Here is a 15,915-nt window from a genome sequence, read left to right as displayed (position 1 = left end):
TCTAGGTCAAGTTCGAAACTGGGTCACGTGGGGTCAAAAACTAGGTCAGAAGATCTAAAAATAGAAAAACCTTGTGACCTCTCTAGAGGCCATATTTCTCAATGAATTTTCATGAAAATTGGTCAGAATGTTCATCTTGATGATATCTAGGTCAAGTTTGAAACTGGGTCACGTGGGGTCAAAAACTAGGTCAGTAGACCTAAAAATAGAAAAATCTTGTGACCTCTCTAGAGGCCATATTTTTTTCATGAGATCTTCATGAAAATTGGTCAGGATGTTCAGCTTGATGATATCTAGGTCAGGTTCGAAACTGGGTCACGTGCGGTCAAAAACTAGGTCAGTCCGTCTAAAAAAAGAAAAACCTTGTGACCTCTCTAGAGGTCACATTTTTCAATGGATCTTCATGAAAATTGGTCAGAATGTTCACCTTGATTTTATCTAGGTTAAGTTTGAAACTGGGTCACATGCGGTCAAAAACTAGGTCATTAGATCTGAAAATAGAAAAACTTTGTGACCTCTCTAGAAGCCATATTTTTCATGGGATCTTTATGAAAATTGGTCAGAATGTTCATCTTGATGATATCTAGGTCAGGTTTGAAACTGGGTCACGTGCGGTCAATAACTAGGTCAGTAGATCTAAAAATAGAAAAACATTGTGACCTCTCTAGAGGCCATATTTTTCAAGAGATCTTCATGAAAATTGGTCAGAATGTTCATCTTGATGATATCTAGGTCAAGTTCCAAACTTGGTCACGTGCGGTCAAAAACTAGAACAGTAGATCTAAAAATAGAAAAACTTTGTGATGTCTCTAGAGGCCATATTTCTCAATGGATCTTCATGAAAATTGTAGAGAATGTTCAGCTTGATGATATTTAGGTCAGGTTCGTAACTGGGTCATGTGCGATCAAAAACTAGGTCAGTAGGTCGAAAAATAGAAAAACTTTGTGACCTCTCTAGAGGCCATATTTTTCACGAGATCTTCATGAAAATTGGTGAGAATGTTCATCTTGATGATATCTAGGTCAAGTTTAAAAGTGGGTCACGTGCTTTCTAAAACTAGGTGATTAGGTCAAATAATAGAAAAAGCTTGTGACCTCTCTAGAGGCCATATTTTTCAATGGATCTTCATGAAAATTGGTCAGAATTTTTTATCTTGATGATATCTAGGTCACATGTGCTCAAAAACTAGGTCACTTTGTCAAATAATAGAAATAACGATGTCATACTCAGTTCAACACTGGGTCATGTGGGGATAGGTTAGAGATTCAGGACCATCATGGTCCTCTTGTTTAGGTTACACACTACTAAATTCTTAAGGTTTACACACTACTAAATTCTTAAGGTTACAGACTGCTGATTTTATAAGGTTACATACTACTAAATGTTAGGTTACACACTACTAAATTCTTAAGGTAACAGACTGCTAATTTTATGAGTTTTCCAATTGTTTTATGTTACACACTACTACAATCTTTAGGTTACACACTACCATTTTTTTAGGTTACAGACTCCTTTATTCTAAGGTTACACACTTCTATTTTTTTAGCTCACCTGTCACAAAGTGACAAGGTGAGCTTTTGTGATCGCGCGGTGTCCGTCGTCCGTCGTCCGTCCGTGCGTCCGTAAACTTTTGCTTGTGACCACTCTAGAGGTCACATTTTTCATGGGATCTTTATGAAAGTTGGTCTGAATGTTTATCTTGATGATATCTAGGTCAAGTTCGAAACTGGGTCATGTGCCTTCAAAAACTAGGTCAGTAGGTCTAAAAATAGAAAAACCTTGTGACCTCTCTAGAGGCCATATATATCACAAGATCTTCATGAAAATTGGTCAGAATGTTCACCTTGATGATATCTAGGTCAAGTTCGAAACTGGGTCACGTGGGGTCAAAAACTAGGTCAGTAGGTCTAAAAATAGAAAAACCTTGTGACCTCTCTAGAGGCCAAATTTTTCATGAGATCTTCATGAATATTGGTCAGAATGTTCACCTTGATGATATCTAGGTCAGGTTCGAAACTGGGTCACGTGGGGTCAAAAACTAGGTCATTAGGTCTAAAAATAGTAAAACCTTGTGACCTCTCTAGAGGCCATATTTCTCAATGGATCTTCATGAAAATTGTTCAGAATGTTCACGACGATGATATCTAGGTCAAGTTCGAAACTGGATCACGTGGGGTTAAAAACTAGGTCAGTAGATCTAAAAATAGAAAAACCTTGTGACCTCTCTAGAGGCCATATTTTTCATGAGATCTTCATGAATATAGGTCAGAATGTTCATCTTAATGATATCTAGGTCAAGTTCGAAACTGGGTCACGTGGGGTCAAAAACTAGGTCAGTAGGTCTAAAAATAGAAAAACCTTGTGACCTCTCTAGAGGCCATATTTTTCATGAGATCTTCATGAATATTGGTCAGAATGTTCACCTTAACGATATCTAGGTCTAGTTTGAAACTGGGTCATGTGGGGTCAAAAACTAGGTCAGTAGGTCAAAAAATAGAAAAACCTTGTGACCTCTCTAGAGGCCATATTTCTCAATGGATCTTCATGAAAATTGGTCAGAATGTTCACCTTGATGATATCTAGGTCAGGTTCGAAACTGGGTCACGTGCGGTCAAAAACTAGGTCAGTAGTTCTAAAAATAGAAAAACCTTGTGACCTCTCTAGAGATCATATTTTTCAATGGATCTTCATGAAAACTGGTCAGAATGTTTACCTTGATGATATCTAGGTTAAGTTCGAAACTGGGTCACGTCGGGTTAAAAACTAGGTTAGTAGATCTAAAAATAGAAAAACCTTGTGACCTCTCTAGAGGCCATATTTTTCATGAGATCTTCATGAAAATTGGTCAGAATGTTCACCTTGATGATATCTAGGTCAAGTTCGAAACTGGGTCACGTGGGGTCAAAAACTAGGTCAGAAGATCTAAAAATAGAAAAACCTTGTGACCTCTCTAGAGGCCATATTTCTCAATGAATTTTCATGAAAATTGGTCAGAATGTTCATCTTGATGATATCTAGGTCAGGTTTGAAACTGGGTCACGTGGGGTCAAAAACTAGGTCATTAGATCTAAAAATAGAAAAACCTTGTGACCTCTCTAGAGGCCATATTTTTCATGAGATCTTCATGAATGTTGATCAGAATGTTCACCTTGATGATATCTAGGTCAGGTTCGAAACTGGGTCACGTGGGGTCAAAAACTAGGTCAGTATGTCAAAAAATAGAAAAACCTTGTGACCTCTCTAGAGGCCATATTTCTCAATGGATCTTCATGAAAATTGTTGAGAATGTTCAGTTTGATGACATCTAGGTCAGGTTTGTAACTGTGTCATGTGCGGTCAAAAACTAGGTCAGTAGATCGAAAAAATAGAAAAACCTTGTGACGTCTCTAGAGGCCATATTTTTTACAAGATCTTCATGAAAATTTGTGAGAATGTGCATCTTGATGATATCTAGGTCAAGTTTAAAAGTGGGTCACATGCCTTCAAAAACTAGGTCATTAGGTCAAATAATAGAAAAACCTTGTGACCTCTCTAGAGGCCATATTTTTCAATGGATTTTCATGAAAATTGGTCAGAATTTTTTATCTTGATGATATCTAGGTCACGTGCTCAAAAACTAGGTCACTATGTCAAATAATAGAAATAACGACGTCATACTCAGTTCAACACTGAGTCATGTGGGGATAGGTGAGCGATTCAGGACCATCATGGTCCTCTTGTTTAGGTTACACACTACTGAATTCTTAATGTTACAGACCACTAAATTCTTAAGGTTACAGACTGCTTAATTCTAAGGTTACACACTACTAAGGTTACAGAGTGCTAAATTCTAAGGTTACATATTACCAAATTGTTAAGGTTACACACTACTAATTTCTTAAGGTTACAGACTACTATTATTTAAGGTTACAGATTACTGAATTCTTAAGGTTAGATAGAGAATACTAGATTCTTTAGGTTATACACTACTATTTTTTAGGTTGCACACTACCAAATTCTTAAGGTTACAATCTGCTAAATTCTAAGGTTACACACTACTAAATTCTTAAGGCTGCAGACTACCAACTTCTTAAGGTTGCAGACTGCTAAATTCTAAGGTTACACACTACTAAATTCTTAAAGAGTACACACTAATTAATTCTTAAGGTTGCAAACTACTAATTTCTTAAGGTTACAGACTACTACTTTTGTAGGTTACATACTACTAAATTCTTAAAGTTACAGACTACTAATTTTTTAAGGTTGATACTACTAAATTCTAAGGTTACAAACTGCTAAATTCTTAAGGTTACATACAACTTAATTCTTAAGGTTACAAACTACTAAATTCTTAAGGTTACAGACTACTAAATTAGCCTTAAGAGGATAGTGCTAGGACTGGTCAGCCCGGTGTCAGTATAATGTGACTGGGTGGGGTATCATGCCACATGTCTACGGCGTGATATTCCAGTGAGGCAGCACTATACAGTTGGGCATTGTGCTCACTGCTACAAGTAGACACCGTCGTTTATATGACTGAAAAAATGTTGAAAAAGACGTTAAACCCGAACACATACACACACACACACACTAAATTTTAAGGTTACATGCTGCTATTTTTAGCTCACCTGTCACATAGTGACAAGGTGAGCTTTTGTGATCACCCTTCGTCCGTCGTCTGTGCATGCGTGTGTCCGTCTGTCCGTCAACAATTTCTTGTCTGCACGATAGTGATTTCATTTATGATTTTATTTTAACCAAACTTGCACACAACTCGTATCACCATAAGATTTTGGTTCCTTTCTTGAACTGGCCAGATCCCATTATGGGTTCCAGAGTTATGGCCCCTGAAAGGGCCAAAAATAGCTATTTTGACCTTGTCTGCACAATGGCAACATTATTTATGATTTGATTTTTACCAAACTTGCACACAACTTGTATCACCATAAGATCTTGGTTCTTTTCTTGAACTGGCCAGATTGCATTATGGGTTCCAGAGTGATGGCCTCTGAAAGGGCCAGAATTAGCTATTTTGACCTCGTCTGCTCAATAGCAGCTTCATTTATAATTTGAATTTAGTCAGACTTTCAAAAAACTTGTGCAACCATAAGATCTCGGTTCCTTTCTTGAACTGGCCAGATCCCATAATGGGTTCCAGAGTTATGGCCCCTGAAAGGGCCAGAATTAGCTATTTTGACCTTGTCTGCACAATAGCAGCTTCATTTATGATTTGAATTTAATCAAACTTGCACAAAACTTGTGTCACCATAAGATCTAGGTTCCTTTCTTGAACCGGCCAGATCCCATAATGGATTCCAGAGTTATGGCCCCTGAAAGGGCCAAAATTAGCTGTTTTGACCTTGTCTGCACAATAGCAGCTTCATTTATGATTTGATTTTAACCAAACTTGCACAAAACTTGTATCACCATAAGATCTCGGTTCCTTTCTTGAACTGGCCTGATTCCTTCATGGGTTCCAGAGTTATGGCCCCTTAAAGGTCCAAAATTGGCTATTTTGGCTTTTGCAGCCATATAGAGACTTCATTTATGGTTTTATTTTATACAAACTTCAAAAATATCTTCAACAACAATAAATCTTGGATTCCATCACAAATCAGATCCATTCGTAGTTTCCAGAGTTATTCTATATGATTACCTCCCCTGATTGTAATCAAAATGGATTTATATCAGTAATTACTTAAAGGACTTATTTGAAATTTCATTATTGTCATTAGTTGGACCGAGTTAATGAGGGTAGATAACTATGGACTGATTTTATGTCAAATTACCTCCCTTTATTTCAAATTTAAATGGGTATATCTCCGTAACTAATGAAGATACTGATCTGAAATTTCATTTATGTCAACAGATTCTTCTTTTGTTAACTTACAGTCATTTTTAAATTACTTCCCATTTACGTTACTATAAATAGCTTGTTTTAGTAACTTTTTTATTATTGGCCGTAGGGATAAACCGAGACCACTTTTCTGTGGTACAACATGGATGGTACCTCCAATTTTTAGGTGTATTTTGACATATCTGTACCGTGTAAGATTTTTTTCTTTTTGGCTTAATTTCTTCCCTTTGTTGTTCCTGTCCTTTGGACTTAGATATTTTTTCTGATGACCTTCTTGTCCTCAAGTGCAATGATAACAGGTGAGCGATATAGGGCCGTCATGGCCCTCTTGTTTTTTAATGTTTCCAATTCAAACCTTTATCATAATGGAACAAGTCCTTGATGTTACAAATTTATATCACATTTAGTACATGCGCTTGTAATAGACCCAACAAATTTTATATGATAGGTGTATTGCATTTCTACATAAAATATGAACATTCAGGCAATAATGGAAAGGACCTCTATTTACCCAAACGTTCCTACATCTTAATTGTAAATTTTAGTATAACATTGACTAGTATAACTATATTTTAGATTCTATGTTTACTAAATGATTAAAATATCAGATTTGAGGTCAAAACTTTAAATAGTACTGTTCCGTGTATATTTGTATGTCCGGAAAAAAATCACACCTGGGGAAACAAGATGTAATTTGTGTTTTGCAAATCGTCAGAGAGATTATCAAGCTTTAAAATGATACCAAATATCTGTAAGATATTTTACATACATGTAATTCCATACACTGGCCATGAATTTCATATCGGGTGCGTGACGTAATTTAATTCTTTTATTTAGTTCAGTATTGTCAATCTTATTCAGGCTATTGAACAAATTCATAATATTTACATTACATTTATACGTATGTAATAAAAAGGTTATTATCTTTGCATCGAGAAATATGCACGAGTTCTGCAGCGGAAGAATATTGCGTTCCTAAAGAACTCGTGCATATTTTCCGATACAAAGCTAATAGCTATGGTAGCATAAATATAAGGCAGATTCTGAGGTCCTTTCAACTGACATATTTGTCCATCACGGCTGCTATGGCTTATAGTAGATCTGCTATTATAATTGAGCCGCGCCGTGAGAAAACCAACATAGTGGGTTTGCGACCAGCATGGATCCAGACCAGCCTGCGCATCCGCGCAGTCTGGTCAGGATCCATGCTGTTCGCTTTTAAAGCCTACTGCAATTAGAGAAACCGTTAGCGAACAGCATGGAAACTGACCAGACTGCGCGGATGCGCAGGCTGGTCTGGATACATGCTGGTCGCAAAGCCACTATGTTGGTTTTCCCATGGTACGGCTCATATATTGATATTCTTAATGCTGAAGGGTGTTTCTATATACGTAGAGTAAACATAGTTACAGCAAATTAAGTATCTGTGAAAGTGTATATTACTTCTTTGAGCAAACTCACACTTAATCTTCGCATTTATGACGTAGACGTTACAGAGTTTGCATATCATTATACGTTTATATATATTAATATTTGATTATGAGAACAGCTTTATCACAATCATTGGTAAAAAGTTTCACTTGGACTAATTATCGCGCGCATTTGGCGTCGGTATGACGTTGCCAAGACATACTTGAGTAAATCGGCGGCGTCATGTCATAGATCCAACGTGGATTATACAAACAACAGCGCAAAATTTCCAAGAAATCATTTCGAGGAATTACAACAACGATAAATATCTGTATGATACCAGGAGGTGAGTTGAAAAATATTTCAATATCCAAGCATTGAAAAAACATTTTGTTCCTTGCGCGAGAATCCTGATCATTTCTGATAGGATTTTAGGTTCTATTTTGATTACTTATGAATGTCCGTTCTGATAAAATGATTGATTGTTGAAGATTTATTGTTGTATATGGATGTATATCATGTAACTAAGCTCTATTCATCCGGCCGCCACTCTAACGAAATGTTTAGCTACTGAATATTTGTCTTTAAAATTAATGGTTACTGGAAATATTTAAGATGCAAGTTTTCTGCATTTTATGTTAATGAGAATAACGCTATGTCGAGACAAAATATGCCGAAATGTCTATCGTTTTCGCATCAAGTAGGGGGTCAATTAACGCTTCAATAGTAAAGAGCCTTTAAACGCAAGAGATTTTTTAGTTATTTAATTTCCTTGTGAACACGACAGAGACCACATTTTGTATTTGATTTTTATCAAACCTGCACACAACTTGTATAGACGACATGTGTAGATAACTATGCAGTTATTTTATATCTGATTACCTCCCCAGATTTTAATCAAAATGGATTTATATCAGTAAGTACTTATACACGGGTGGTAAACGCGCAATCCTATTCCCGCTGGGAATACGCTTGATATGGGTTGCGCGACGTCCGGTGATGGTGTTGCGCGTAAAAAAACGAAATTGAGGTATGTGAAGTTATGATTTTGTTTAGTATGAGACAAGAATATTTTTTCTCGAAAAAAGCAAAATGCTATTCGACACAAATATGATAATACATCATATATGTAAAATATCTGGTTTGTAATTTATGATTCGGCTCTATTATCACAAAAAAAGGCGGCACGAAACGTGAAAAAAGTATGAAATCAACAAAGATGGCAATTTCTGACCTCATATGCCTAATCTTAGGACAACTGATGCTTTTTATGATAACTCAACTGTTATAACGTAACGAATATCAAAATTATTTGCTCCAAATTCTGCTGACGGGAACATAATTGACAAACCGGGAATGGAGTTGCTCGTACACATCATAATGTATAAAATGTATATGCGCCACTCCATTCCCGGGGCGCAACCCCATTCCCGATTATTTTTTTGCCAGTCTTTCCCCCAAAAGCAACATTTCATTCAAGTGTATGTAATATTCATGACTTTTTTCACGTGTTTGATCATTAGAAGCGTCACATTTCCAGAAAGAAGGCACAAGAGATAGAAAATTCGCATTATTCATGATTCCATACTTTTTTGACAGTTCGAGCCAGCAGAGTTTTTGTGATAACAGGGCTGATTCTTAAATTAATAAGTTGGTATTTCACACATATGATCTTTATTCATTGTTGAGTAGAATAGCATTTTGCGTTTTTTCGAAAACTCACGTAAATGTGTCATTATTTACAAAAAAAAACCCTCACCTACCTCGATTTTGTATATATTGATGCTCAACGCCAGCACCGGACGTCTCGCAACCCATTTTAAGCGTATTCCCAGTGGGAATTGGATTGCGCGTTTACCACCCGTGTTATAGGACTCATTTGAAATTTTATTATTGTCATTAATAGTTGGACTGAAACAATCAGGGTAGATAACTATGGACTGATTTTATGTCAAATTACCTCCCTTTGTTTCAATTTAAAATGGGTATATCTCCGTAACAAATGAAGATGCTGATATGAAAGTTCGTTTATGCCATCAGATGGACATGGCCAATCAGTGTAGATACATACTGACTGAACTAATGCCAAATTACCTCCCTTTATTTTTTATATAAATGAATATACCTTCTAATGAGACTGGTTTGAAATGTTATTTATGTCTTCCATGGTAAGAAATAGTCATGTTAGATAACTCTTGATTGAACGTTTATCAATATGAATACTTTTCTAGTATATTGTTGTAAAGGCTTGTACTCTGTATCTTCTACATGCATATACCAATATATGATTACCTAACCTGATTTTAATAAAAATGGATTTATCTCAGTAAGTACTTACAGGACTCATTTGAAATTTATTGTCATTAGTTGGACTGAGACAATCAGGTAAGATAAATATGGGCTGATTTTATGTCAAATTACCGCCCTTTGTTTCAAATTAAAATAGGTATATCTCATTAACCAATGAAGATACTGATTTGAAATTTCATATATGCCATCAGATGGACTCGGACAATCAGGGTAGATTTTGACTGAATTTATGACAAATTACCTCCCTTAAATATTATGTAAATATTTATCCTGATGATATTTAATGTGTATGCCTATGTGATCTATGCCAAAACTTGATCTTATCATTAAGAGCAATGGTACTCAGGTGAGCGATATAGGGCCATCATGGCCCTCTTGTTTATATTTGTTTTTGAAAGAAGTAAGTGAATCCACATAAATGATATTCTGTGGAATGATATTCCATATTTTAGCACTAGTTTAGCCAAAATGACCTTGCGATATTTGGGTATTGAAATATCATTATGTACAACTGATTAAAGGCCATCATTTTCGTTGCTGGAAAATGTTAAAATATCAGATATGTAAGATGGTACAAGATTTTTTTTTATAGTTTTATATATCATTACTCCAGTATGGTATTTGCATAGTTCAGAAAATTTCATCCATCCGAGTTCTTTTAGCATTTCAGATTTACTTGTCTGCAGTTCTTTCATGTTAAAGAAAATGGATAACCAGTACTTTGTTGGCTTATTTACTGGTGAGGTATATTTCATATTTTATCTTACAGAAATCCGACGGTATAAACAGTCACGTTTTCAACATTCGCTGTTGTCGACATTCGATGACGACGAAAAGCCTGAGAAAAGAAATCCTAAGTCTCGTTTCCCAAGAATGTCAGAAAGTGGCGGACTTACAGGGACAAGACTTTCACAGATCGTGGACAAACATGCTCTCGTTGCTTCATCTCAAGGTAAATTCGTAAAACTTTATACATGTACTTGTAAATTAGTCAATAAAAATAAGTAACTGAAAGGATAAAGAAATAGATGCAGATGCGCATACTGTGAGTTTGATGTTTCCGACATAAAGGTGGCAGGAGCATACATTCTCACCCTTCTGCAGAGGTGGATCGGTCTGTCATGTCGCTGGCATGGTAACAGAAGTATAACCATAGGATTTCCTGTTTTGTTTCCATTGCTTTTCCCTTTTTTTTTCGTTTTTGCCATCGAAGCGTTTTTGTTTTCTTGGTGCTTTTCTTCATTTCAATATATTATAAAGCCGCCATTAGTTTAATCTACAAATAATTAGACGCGGTGGGAGGGACTGTTTATAGTGTTGGTGTAACTTAAAAGTGCAACCCATTTGCTGTTTTCATACGTTTGTATTAGATATGTGTATAATATGTATGTCATGAAGATATGCAATGAAATATTAAACTAACCCTTCTGCATCAATTTTAGCCATTTTTTCTTCGTACGAAATACGTGCTATTTGGGAATAGGCCTACACTAGAATTGTATGTATGCATTTACTAAATTCGCTTTTACCATCAGCCGATCGGGCGGTCCGCTACTTCCATTCTTCTGCAGTCATATATTACTGAGTTAAACATAAGTTATTCCTTCATTTTTTATGACAATATATACAATGTACATAATAGAGTATACACAAAGCATTTTTAGGAAAGGTAAAAGAATTGGCCCACAAGTTCATCTAACATTAGTAATTTGGTCCGTCCCCGTAGATATATTTCAAGAAAAAAAATATTGATTTTATTGTATTCTCATGACACAATGACAAAAAAAAATGTATTTTGAATAAAGGAAACTAAGCGAAATGGAAAACAAAAATGTTGAAAAAGAAATAAAAATGAGCTAACTGTAGAAATTAAGAGAAAGAGACACAGATGGAGAATCCGAAGTCCTGGGTCACAACTGTGCGTTGAGGCAATCAGATCTCTTAAAGAAAAAGATTTGTATGTTTATTTCATATAAAAGTAATGTGCAGCGAACAGACATAGCTTAACTTTCAATTTTTGTCTAATTAATAATTCTAACTTTTTCTCTTATTTTTACTGCATATTGTCTATGTTTTACAGCGGACAGAAACCCTCATTATAGAACATATGAGTCGGAGGGGCATAGGGAACGCGCTCCCGGTCGTCATCATCCCAACGGAGGAAAGCGATCACATGGTACCATTGACAGCGATCTCGAAAACATGACTGGACACGTTGGTATAAATAAAACTTCCTTTTATTATTAGTTTTTTTTTTTAGAAAACAGAATCGACAGTAATTCAAATTTTATATTGTCATAGCAAAATTATCTATAAATACATGTTAATGAATTAGAATAACCAGTGCAACTGCATTCCTTTTATGTACTGGGATAATATTTAGAGGTTATTACACAGGGCTTGTGTGCCTTAAGGCGATATTGGCATACTAGGAGAGTTTTATAACCTTTTTATTGCATATGTTCCACTATACTGTTAAAGTAAAAACGACATTAAAACAATTTCATGTTGCACTGCGTGTTGGAATGTTTATGTAATGCGCGGGAACGTCAACGTTTACTGATGACGCTGACGTCATTTCCTTTCAAACATTTGTTTTAAATTTATAAATGCATTTTAGTGCCGTAGTCTCTTGTATCAGCCTTATTCAACCACCATTGCAGAAGAAGCTAGCGGTATTATGTATTCATACAATGTATTCTTTTTAAAATTAGTGTCAGTTGACATTCTGCCAGTGGAAGTATAAAATCTTGATGTTTTGAACAGCCGGAAGTGTGTCTGATATGGAATTTTGGCACACCCGGAAGTGTGCCTGATATCGATATCAGGCACACCAGCTCACACGAACACGAATATCGGCCTCACGCTGCTCATATACGTTTAAATCCAGTGCAAATTTGTTGCTATATTTGGTAACATATGCAATAATAGAAGATACAGACACTTCGCGTTTTTTAGCATTTCTACAGAACTGTAGAGAGTTGTTGAGTTTAGGCCTAACAAAAAAAAAATGTTTGTTTCTGGTAACATGCTAAAAAAAATTAGGGCTGATTTCTAACATCACTGACCATGTTTAAAAAGAGCAATTTTGCAACTTTTTGGTAAAAAGTTGAACAAAAATCGCCACGGCCATAAAAACATTTAGAGTCGGACCAAAAACTTAGGGTAGATCAGGATACCGGAAAAACAATTTTTCTAGGCCTTAGAAAGAGATTATAATATATATAGGCGTCCATGTGGCAGTTACGTTTTTGCCTGGTAAGTATTTTAGTATTTTAAAGAATAGTGCACTCTCTTTTACAGGCGGACAAAACTCCAAACCGTTGTCTCAGCAGAAATTACGGAAGAGACGAAAGCGTGCAAAGAAAGGACATAGTTCGCTGGACCTTCCAAATGAAGAGGATCTTTCCAGTCTCGAGAAAATACCCGACTCTGACAGGTCTGTAAATTATTTTCAAATTTTGATGTCTGTTCTACGCCTGACCGTGAATATTATTAACTTAAATAGCTACTTACCGAAACTATCTGTCCTACTTATGAGGACTATGATGATTTGATGCGGTATGACTAGTCCTTAATCCTAAAATTTTTGAAGAACACTCGTACAGTAGTAAAATGTTGCTATAGGTTAATACACAGCAAAACAAAGAAAAAGTCACAAAACGTATATGTAATGACAGGACCTTTTAAGCACAGGCGTTATCAATGGAAATCCCTTTCCCGTGTAGAACTGTTTTGAACGATTTCAGTTGATTAGAGAGCCCAAAAATGAGTCATTTTTATTCATGTGTTCCTAAATGATGACAGTGATTAGGAGGCATGTAGGAAAAAAATCCGTTTCTCGTAAATTGTAAGACACCTGTCGACCTAGATCTCTTTTCGGTCTACTAATACAAATATATACGGTTTTTGTACACATATAATATAGCTCAGAAAACAGGCGATCAAGTGCACGAAGACGTCACAAATCACACATGCGAGAGAACACATACACCAGCCCAGTCGTAAAAGAAAACAGAAGACGCAGGATAAAGTCATGTGACCGATCTCCCACCAATTCAGCAGATATTAAATCATGTAGGTTTTCTTGTACTTATTTTACGTTGGAGAAACATTAATCATAAATATTAAATACACTAAAACAACAGAAAAAAACAACATTTTGGAAGTTACAATTCTTTTTATAAATAATTAAATAGAAATGACCTGGCTTTATCATGTGTTATTATGAAAGTGCAATGTTTATTAAACATACAGAGATTGATATATGTGAATAACGCTTCAGTTATATTTGTTTATAACTTAGAATTTTCAGAAATTGACAGAAGAATTAGTTTAACTGTGAGAAAAAAATCTATCTTTTATGATCAGAATGAATTCATAAAAACTGACAGAAACTTATTCCCCAAAGACCAAAGATTTACATCTAGAAATCCAAAACAGGTTTCGGGAACATCATTACCAATATATATAAACCGCACACTGATATATTTTACTGTATGCTTTTAGTGTCGGGTGTTAAAGATGGCCTTAGAAATCCGAAACCAGATTTTAAAAAGTCAGCTGAAGATGTATCATTGGAAGAAGAAGATCCAAACTCTCAGACATACAAACAATGGAAACGCCTTATGGTCCGGCATTGTAAGACGTATGCTCCGGAGTGTGATGGTGATCTTCCAGCTGATTATTGGGAAAAAGAATGTAGAGAGGCAAATGAGCTCATTGCCAGTTTAAGGAAAAGCACCATTGGAAGTAGAAAGAGGAAAGAAATTGCCAATAACGCAGAAGAGGCAAAGTATTCCGAACAAAGCGAAGCAAACCGCTGCCTTACAGGTGAAGACCAGGCTTTGCGACAAGAAGAGTTCGATATTGTATACAAAGCAAGTATAGATTATGATGAGTCTTACACAAAATTTCAAAATAGTCGCCGATTCGGTACAGGTCTGAAACAAAGCGATAAAAAGAAATTAAAGCATTTCACCACACTGATAAAGGATAAAGTTCGCAAAAAAAATGTTGAAACATACAAGGAACATACTTCAGGAGTCAAAAGTGAACAAGATGATGATGAAAGTAAAGTGTCACATTCGCCCAAAATTGCAAAAAGTACGAAAGTCAATACCACTAAATCCTCGGATATAAAGCATGGCAAAATTAAAGTTAAACAATGTAAAGATTCTGTTAAGGACAAAAATCCAGTTCAGTATTCGCAAGGAAAAATGAAAGGTACCATGGAGGATAAAAAGAAAAATGACCCAATCGAAGACATTAGATCAGTGTCCAGTTGTAAAAACTCCTTAAAGAAAAATGTAAAAAGGGAAAAGAAGGATTTCAAAGAAAAAACAGAATATGCCAAAAAAAGTTTGCAAAACATATAACAGAAGGAATAACAGTCATGGAAAAAGGAAGGAAACAGGTGACAAAATTGTTGGGAATCTTGTCCAGAGGCAAAGAAAGAAAGCGAAATCTGAACAGAAAACAACATGTAATGTCAATGTTGTAGATGCTTCTGAGAATTTCTTTTCAGAACAGAAAATGAAATGTAGAAAGCTCTCTAAGGCAGGTAAACTATTAAAAAGATCAGATCAAATAAAACCGACAGCTGCTCCAATGGAAAGCCTTTCTTCTATCAAACAAGCCATTACAGTGTTAAAAAGACCACTCGTCCCAAAGTGTAACAAGTCTTTGCCGATCAGACCAAACGTTATCAAACATGCTACACCTAAACCAGACAGAAAGGAAGACGCAAAGCCTATCACCCATGGAAGTCCGACCACTAGTCCGTCTAAAAGACTTGCATCAGCAAAACTTTGCTATACCATATCGGAAAGAGCAATCACAAAAAGAGACAGAGCTCATGTTCCAAAGGCTACAGGCTCAGCAAAATCTGCCTTCAAACCTTCTTATCATGCGTCTGGAAGAAAGGTTCTAGCTAAATCTGTCAATAAAGGAACTAAGCTTCCTTTACCTGCTTCAGGAATAATAACTTCAGCAAAACCAGGCGGGTTTGGTTCAGAAACGTTAGTTGCAACAAAAGTCGACATTCCGGGATCAGTTAAGCCAGCCTCTAGAAGACAATGCATTCCTGTATGGAACAAATCGGACACAGCAAATGCTTGTTCTCATTACACCAACAAAATAAGCACTCGGAAATTGGCCAATATGTCGACCAAAGCACAAACCTTGCCTAAATCTGGCCACCTTGTGCCAGAAAGGCCAGACACCGCTAAACCTGGCTCTCCTTCGTCAAAAATAACAGTTGCAATAAGAAACGAAGCAGCACAATCCTCACGTCATTACCATTACAGTCCATCATCAGAAAGAATAGGTTCAGCTAAATTTGTCACTGTTTTGACAG

The 15,915-nt window shown here is 36.0% G+C and overlaps 1 protein-coding gene across 1 annotated transcript in view; it reads left to right on the top strand.

The window, feature by feature from the left end:
- The first annotated feature begins 7,487 nt into the window (after positions 1-7,487).
- LOC123525830 (cytosolic carboxypeptidase-like protein 5) overlaps positions 7,488-15,915 on the top strand; it is a 64,136-nt gene continuing 55,708 nt past the window's right edge. Inside the window, exon 1 of the mRNA XM_053538209.1 lies at positions 7,488-7,593. The gene's annotated coding sequence lies outside the window, so the exon portion shown is untranslated. The remainder of the gene's footprint in view (positions 7,594-15,915) is intronic.

This window comes from Mercenaria mercenaria, chromosome 3 (genome assembly GCF_021730395.1).
Source record: "Mercenaria mercenaria strain notata chromosome 3, MADL_Memer_1, whole genome shotgun sequence".
Lineage (NCBI taxonomy): Eukaryota > Metazoa > Mollusca > Bivalvia > Venerida > Veneridae > Mercenaria > Mercenaria mercenaria.
The sequence above is the reverse complement of the archived record's forward strand: the minus strand, read 5'-3'. Positions and strand labels throughout refer to the sequence as shown.